This window comes from Chrysochloris asiatica, unplaced genomic scaffold (assembly GCF_000296735.1).
Source record: "Chrysochloris asiatica unplaced genomic scaffold, ChrAsi1.0 scaffold00128, whole genome shotgun sequence".
Taxonomy (NCBI): Eukaryota; Metazoa; Chordata; class Mammalia; order Afrosoricida; family Chrysochloridae; genus Chrysochloris; species Chrysochloris asiatica.
Genome location: NW_006408646.1, coordinates 7,538,756 through 7,547,375, shown reverse-complemented (window position 1 = coordinate 7,547,375; position 8,620 = coordinate 7,538,756).

Genomic DNA, 8,620 nt, shown 5'->3' with positions numbered 1-8,620 from the left:
AGCCATTTCTGTATTACCTTTAGCAAAACTTTACTTGCTTGAGATATCAAAGAGATTGTCCGATGATTTCCGCATTCTGTTGCGTCACCTCTCTTTGGAATGGGCACAAATATGGATCTCTTCCAATCAGTTGGCCAGATACTTGTCTTCCCAATTTCTTGGCAGAGATGAGTGAGTGCCTCTAGTGCCGCCTCACTTTCTTGAAAGATTTCAATTTTTATTCCATCAATTCCTGGTTCCTTGTTCTTTGCCAATTCCTTCAATGCACTTTGGACTTCCTCCCTGAGGATCATTGGCTCTTGTTCATATGGTACCTCTTGAAATGGTTGAACATTAACCATTTCCTTTTGGTATAATGACTCTGTGTATTCCTTCCATTTTCTCCTGATGCTTTCTGCATCATTCAATAATTTATCTAGACAAGATCAAAACTATTCAGTGGGGACTCTACCATCCCCCCCACACTCTTAAACTAAACTAAATTCCCTCTTGAAAACTTGTAAGCCAGTCACTTCATGCCTTTATCGCCCCTTCATTTTAGGCTGCCAGTGTCTACTAAGTTGCCCGTCCCTATCTACCCTGTGTACAGAGGGGGATAGCATTGATACTTGATGTGAAGATTCCTTCCCTCTCTGTTGGTATTTTGAGCTACTACCTCCATGAATATAGGTCAAGTTCATCAAACTGTAGCAATTTACACTCGTTTCCTTTATCAAAAATTGTCTTTGTGTATGTGTGTGTGTGTGTTTTATCTTTCTCTAGTCGAGTTCTGATGATCCAGCCATCGAGGCTAGGTCAAATGGGTATTATCTGCAAGTTTGGGTGTTCCTGTATGTCTCCCCTCACTTCATATCAGCTGGATGCTTCACTCTCAGCTTTAGTCCTCTGTGACTTTGTCCTTGTACATGGGCTCAGGTGTCCCCAGGTCTCACCACACTTTGGACCAACCAGTCCTTCCTCTTCTCTCTCTCATCTCCAGGTCAACGGGAGTCTATGGAACATGGTTGAACTCAGCCCATTTCTTCATTGCTCCTTTCCCCCTCTTCCACTTGCCAGTAGATAAATGTGGTCACCAGCAAGTTTACATGCCTGCTTATGTGTTCCCTTTGAATTTCAGTCTTGGAGAGGGGTTTGCCTTGATGACTTCCCGGCAAATAACTTGCTAGTTCTTGGAGTAGCCAATCAGAGTGCCATTTTTTGTTTTGGGTTTTTCCTGTTGCTCTTTGAAAGCTATATTATTATCTAAATGTCTTTAATATACTTTTCTGCATTTTTCTGATTATGAAAATAATACAAACCCATTGGCAGTGGATTCTGGCTTATCTGGATCTTATAGGACAAAGTAGAACTGCCTCATAGAGTTTCAAAGACTGTAATCTTTATGGAAAGATTGCCACATCTTTCTGCCGCAGAGTGGTTGGTAGGTGGTTCCCTGATATACCCACCCCCCTCTGCATATCAGATTAAAATTTAGAATAATATCAAATCATTGTCCAGTCAACTCCAACTCGGTGACCTCATGTCAGAGTAGAATTGCGTGCTCCATATTCCATAGTGTTGTCAATGGCTGATTTTTCAGAAGTGGATTGCCAGGCCTTTCTTCAAAGGGGCTTCTGGGTAGACTCAAATTACCAGCCTTTTCTTGTTGAGCAACCAAGCATTTTTAACAATTTGCACTACCCAAAGACACCAAACTCTAGAATATTGTCCCCAATTTTTTTCTGGGCTTACATGTGTGTCATTTACCTACATATATGTGGATTTTGAGGACATATTGTTCTATTTTTGCAAAAATAGATCATGGATATTTCTGAACTTACCTCTGATTTGGTTTTGCTGTTGTTGTCTTTATTGAAAGGTTTGGATTTTGTTTTATTGTGGTAAGAATATATATATATATATATAGCAAAGCATTTGAAAATTCAATAATGGTCTGGCTCTGTAGGATAAGCACTGAACTGGCAACTGCAAGGCCAGTGGTTCAAACCCATGAAGCCCTCCTCAGAAATCCTATAAAGGATCGCTACGAATCAGAACCGACTCAACAGCACTTAACAGCAACAATAATTCATGATATTGACTACAAGCTTCATATTGTGAAATCCTTTTCTGGTGTCTTTTACCATTATTAACATTAACTCACTAAAACCAAACAAAGCCCCCTCTGCCAAGTTGATTCCAACTCATAGTGACCGTATATAGGGTTTTCGAGGCTGCAAATCTTTATGCGAACAGAAAGCCTCCTCTTTCTCCCATAGAACGACTAGTGGATTTGAACTGTTGACCGTGTAGTTAGCAGTCCAATGTAAAGTCCACTATGCCACACGTTCCTATTAACACTGCTCAGTGCCTTTGAAATAGGACCTCCCCAATTGCTCCACCCTCCCACCCCTGGTAACCAAATAAGTGTTGGTTTCTATATATTTGCTTCTTTCGCATAAGTGATGTCATGTGATATTTGTCTTTTTGTGACTGACCTATTTCTCTCAGTGTGATATTTTTAGGGTTCATCTATATGGCTTGAATCAAGGCTACATTTCTTTTTATGGCTGAGTAACGTCCCACTGTATGTTTAGACCACATTTTGTTCATCCATTCAAGTCGATTCATGGAATCGACTGTTGATGGACATTTAGGCTGCTTGCATCTTGGGGCTCTTATCAGTCTCAAAAACCCTAGGGAGCAGTTCTATTCTGTCCTATAGGATGGTTATGAAATGGAGTCAACTTGATGACGACAGGTTTGGTTTTTGATGGATGTGAGGTTATTTCTATTTCTGACTGCGCTTCGTTGAACATCCTTGCATCCAGGACTTTGGTCACTTGTCCGAGTATTTCTGCAGAACAGTTGAGAATCCGAGGCCTTGCACCTTCTGCCTCTGACAGAACTGCACTCTGGAACCCTCTGTTTGCTCCCTGTTCTCTCTGGGCTCTGTCCACCGTGCTGTCTGAGGGTGAACAGGAATACTCGCCATAAAGAGGGAGGCTAAATTCTCCCATCTGTAGTCTCTCCCTCTTCATATTGCTTGTTGATGTCCTTTTCTGTGAGGAGAAATTTGTAGATGACTAGTTGAAGCAGGTACTGGTTCCAGTGATCTGGTATGCCCTTCTATGGGAAACGGGTTGGAAGGGTTTATGGTTGTCTCAAGTAACTTCCAGGGAACGTGCATAGGGTCCTCTCTGGACAAGCTTTGGGGCTTCTTTGCCCCAGGGTCAGTAATGCCTTGCAGGTGTGTGTGGTCACAGGACAGCACACATGGGCTCAGGGGCTCAGGGTAAAGTACAGCATGCACCAAGATAGGAGTGGAAAGTTCTGGGCTCTGCTCTTGCAGCTCAGGGGAGGTGAGAGCACCTTCTGAGCCACCTCTCTCTGGATCCCACTCCTCAGCCTGCCCTACCTCCTCATAGCTCATGTCTTGGCCTTTTGCTGATAGGGTTGCCACATTTAGTTAGACATGTTGCACCCCCCCCAAACAAAGGACACCAGTTAAATATGAATTTCAGATAAACAACTTATTTTTACTATGTTCCTTACACTATTTACTTATACTAAAAAAATTTGTTTTCCTTATTTTTCTGCAATTCAAGTTTAATTGGGCAACCCTGCCTGCTGGGAAGGGACAAGGAGGTGGGTATGTGGACAGTGGCCTGGCCAGCTATGTACAGGCCTTATCTTCTGCTTCTGAGCCTTCATACCCTCTACCTGACTCAAGGGGTCAATGAGGAGGGATGCGGAGCCTAGACCCCCATGGGCATCAGGGAGGGTGGCATAGAGAACATATGAGGTGGGTGGGTCTCCTGAAAACCTATGGGTCACACTAGGGAGTCTCTGCTCGTTCCCTAGTACCAGGTTGGGGGAGGGTCTTCATTTTCTCTATCTCTTTAAAAATGTTTTATTGTGAATTATGTGATAGTTTACATGGGAGAACATTAGCTTTACATTCATCCTATTGTATATCATTTCATTGCCATGGTTACAATCCCCTCCATGCATCATGGAGGTCGCCCCCAGTCGTCAGCACACAGCCCCTCTCCCTCTCTGGGTCTAAAGTCCCCAGCCACTCCGTCTCTCCGTGTCATCGTCTCTGCCTCCATCTCTGGCATCACTGTTTCTCTGGGTAGGGTCCCGCTCTCCACTCTTCTCCCTTGATGGTCCCAGGGGCCTCCGCTCCTAGACTGCAAAGTCAATCACTCTCCTCCTTTTGCTGCATAACATCTACCTTTACATTTCCAACCCTCACAATCAGTCCTGATAACAATTATTCACTATTGTATCACAAGAGACCTAGTCCCATCTCCTTTCATCAGCCTTGTCCAAAAAGACTGGATACTACTCAGTGGAGAGTCTACCTTCTTCTGTGCCCTCTGGATTTAAGTTCCCTCTTGAAAGTTTGTAAGCCAGTCACTTCTTGCCTTTGTAGTACCCCCCTCCCCCATTTTGGGTGCCAATGTCCAAGTTGCCCATCCCGTCTACTCTGTGTATGGAGGGGATGGGAATGATCCTTGCTGTAAAGATTTGATCCCTCTTTTGAACTACTGCATCCATAGGTGTAGGTCAAGTTCATCAAATTGTATCAGATTACTCTTTTTTTCCTCTTCTTTCTTCTTCTAGTTGAGCTTTGATTATCCAGTCATTGAAGCCAGGTCAAGTGGGTATTATCTGCAGGTGTGTGTGTTCTTATGTATATGCCCTCTCTTCTTATGAGTTGGACACTTCACTCTCTAGTCCTCTGTGGCTATGTCACTGACTCTGGGCCCAAGAGTTCCCAGGTCTTGCCACACTGCTGGCCAACCAGGTCTCCACTAGGGCTTAGCTTGCAGCTTCATTGCTGTTTTTCCCTCACTTCCCCTTATCGGTGACAAACATGGTCACCAATCTGTGTATTCCCATTGAGTCTTAATCTTGGAAGGGGGTTTGCCCTGAAGGGATCCGATCACTTGCCTTGATGTCTCCTGAGTGAGCAACTTGCTTGTTCTTATAGTAATCAGTTGGACTGCCTATATTGTTTTATATTTTTCCTGTTGGTCTTTCTTTTAGGAAGTATCTTCTGTTCTTCTAGCCGCTCCATGCTGGTCTGCTTGTCCTTTCAAGTGGACATTTCCCACCTCAGAAGATTCTGGATGGGGTTCAGGATTCCACCTATGGTCTTATGTAATGCAGAGGCTCTGCAGGAAGCCTCCTTGACTGGGCACATTGTTGCCCCATGTTAGGTATTCCAATCAGTTATAGGTAGAAGATGATCTTACAAGCTTTCTATGGTGATATTTCTGGCTATTCCTTTCTCTCCCTTCATTTCCTCTTTACTTGAAAAACTATTTTATTATAAAGTCCCTAAAGAAACATATGCTGTTGTTGTTATTAGGTGCCATCGAGTCGGTTCCAACTCATAGTGGCCCTATGCACAAACAAATGAAACATTACCCTGTCCTGCACCATCCTTACAACTGTTAGGGTTGAACTCATTGCTGCTGCCACTGTGTCAATCCATTTCGTTGCGGGTCTTCCTCTTTTTCGCTGACCTTCCATTTTACCAAGCATGATGTCCTTGTGCAGGGACTGGCCCCTCTTGACAACATGTCCAAAGTATAAGAGATGAAGTCTCTCCATCCTGGCTTCTAAAGAGCATCTGACTGCACTTCTTCCAACACAGATTTGTTTAGTCTTCTTGCAGTCCATGGTATTTTTTATCTTTTCCAACACCATAATTCAAACACATTGCTTCTCCTACAATCTTCCATATTCTTTGTCCAACTTTCACATGCATATGAGGTTATTGACAATACCATTGCTTTCAGTCAAGCACACCTTAGTTCTAAACTGGTATATTTGCTCTAGAACACTTTAAAGAGGTCTTGTGCAGCACATTTGCCTAGTGCAATATGTCATTTGATTTCTTAACTGCTGCTTCCATGATTGTTGATGTTGATCCAAGCAAAATTAAGTCTTTGACAACTTCAGTCTTTTCTCCATTTGTCATGATGCTATTTATTGGTCCAGTGGTGAGGATTTTTGGTTTCTTTATTTTGAGGTGAGATTCATACTGAAGGTTGTAGTCATTGATCTTCATCAGTAAGTATTTAAGTCCTCTTCACTTTCAGCAGCAAGGTTACATCATATGTGTAACCTTGTAGGTTGTTAATGAGTCTTATTCCAATCCTGATGCCACATTCTTCTTCATATAAGCCATTTCTTGGATTAGTTGCTCAACATTCAGATTCAGTAAGTATGGTGAAAATACACAACCCTGTCCTACAGCTTTCCTGATTTTAAACTATTCACTGCCTATTGGTCTGTATACAGGTTCCTCATGAGCACAATTAAGTGTTCTGTAATACCCATTCTTCACAGTGTTATCCATAGTTTGTCACGATCCACACAGTTTAAAGCCTGTGCACAGTCAATAAAGCACAGGCAAACATCTTTCTGGTATTCTCTGCTTTCAATCAAGATCAATCTGATGTCAGCAGTGATATTCCTACTTCCATGTCCTCTTCCGAATCTGGCTTGTATTTCTGGCAGTTCCTTATCGATGTACTGTTGCAACCATTTTTTAATTATTTGAAGCAAAATTTTAGTTCAGTTCTTTCATCTTGAGAAATGCTGAGCGTATTCTTCCCTTTTGATTTTCTAAGTCCAGGTCTTTGCACATTTCATTATAACACTGTATAATAATTGTCTTATCGAGCTGCCCTTTTGAATTTTCTGTTCAGTTCTCTTATTTCGTTTTAACTTCTTTATGCTCAAGAGCAAGTTTCAGAGTCTCAGATCCATTTTTGTCTCTTCTTTCTTTCCTGTCTTTTTAATGACCTTTTACTTTCTTCCTGTATGATGTTCTTGATGTCATCCCACAACTCCTCTGGTCTTCGAGCATTAGTGTTGAATGCATCAAATCTGTTCTTGAGATGATCTCTAAGTTCAGGTAGGATATATTCAAGGTCATATTTTGGCTCTGATGGACTTGTTTTAATTTTCTGCAGCTTCAGCCGGAACTTGCATATGAGCAATTGATGATCTATTCCACAGTCTGCTCCTGGCCTTGTTTAGGCTAATGAGTGTTTCCACCATCTATTCCCACACATATAGTCAATTTGATTCCTGTGTATTCCATCTAATGAGGTTCATTTTATGTTGTTTAAAAGGTATTTGCAATGATTAAATTGTTGGTTTGGCAAAATTCTATCATGTGATTTCCAGCATCATTTCTATCAGCAAGGCCATATTTTCCAACTATTGTCCATTTCTCTTTGTTTCCAACTTCCAAATTCCAATCACCAGTAATCATGCATCTTTATTGCATGTTTGATCAATTTCAGAATGAAGAAGTTGGTAGAATTTTACAGTTTCAACATCACTGACTTTAGTAGTTGGATTTGTTTTCATTTTCTTCAGCTTCAGTCTGAACTTGCTTATGAGCAACTGATGATTCCACAATTGATCCCTGGCCTTGTTTTGCCTAATGATATGGAACTTTTCCACCATCTCTTTTCACAGATGTCAATTTATTCCTGTATATACCATCTGGTGAGGTCCATGTATATAATTACCTTTTATGCTGTTTATAAAAGTATTTGCAATGAATACATTATTTGTCTTGCAAAATTCTGTCATGAGATCTCCAGCACCATTTCTATCACCAAGGCCATATTTACCAACTACTGATCCTTCCTTTATGTTTCCAACCTTCACATTCTAATTACCAGTAATTATCAATACATTTTGATTGCAATTTCAGACTGAAGAAGTTGGTAGAATTTTTCAATTTCATAATCTCTGGTTTTTGTGGTTGGTGCATAAATTTGAATAATAGTGGTATTAACTGGTCTTCTTTGTTGTTATTGTTAAGTGCTTTCAAGTCAGTCCCAACCTATAGCAACCCTGTATAGGGTTTCGGAGGAGCAACTGGTGAGCTTGAACTGTCAGACTTGCATTTCAAACTGACTTTGCAGTCCAGTATATTAACGCACAGTGCCACACTAGGACTTCTAAAGGTCTTCCTTGTAGGTGTATGGGTATTATATCACAGACAGCATTGTATTTCAAGATAGATCTTGACATGTTCTTTTTGATGATGAATGCTATGTCACTCCTCTTCAATTTGTTATTCCTGGCATAGTAAACTGTATGGTTGTCCAATTTTAAATGACTAATACCAGTCCATTTCAGCTCACTAATGCCTAGGATATCTGTCTTTATGCATTCCATCTCATTTTTGACAACTTTCAGTTTTCCTAGGTTCATATTTTTACATTACATATTCTGATTATTAGTGGATGTTACAGCTGTTTCTCTTCCTTTTGAGTTGTGACCCATCAGCAAATGAAGGCCCTGAAAGCCTACTCCATTCACATCATTATGGTCAACTCTACTTTGAGGAGGCAACTCTTCCCAGTCATATTTTAAGTGCCTTCCAACCTAAGGGGCTCATTGCCAGTACTGTATCTGACAGTGTTCTGCTGCTCTTCATAAGGTCTTTGATGGTTAACCATTCAGAAGTAGTTTGCCTCTCCTTCTTCCTAGTCTGTCTTAGTCTAGAAGTTCGCTGAAACCTGTCCACCATGGGTGACCCTGCTGGTATTTAAAATAGTGGTGGCATATAGCTCCCAGCAACACTCAAGCCACC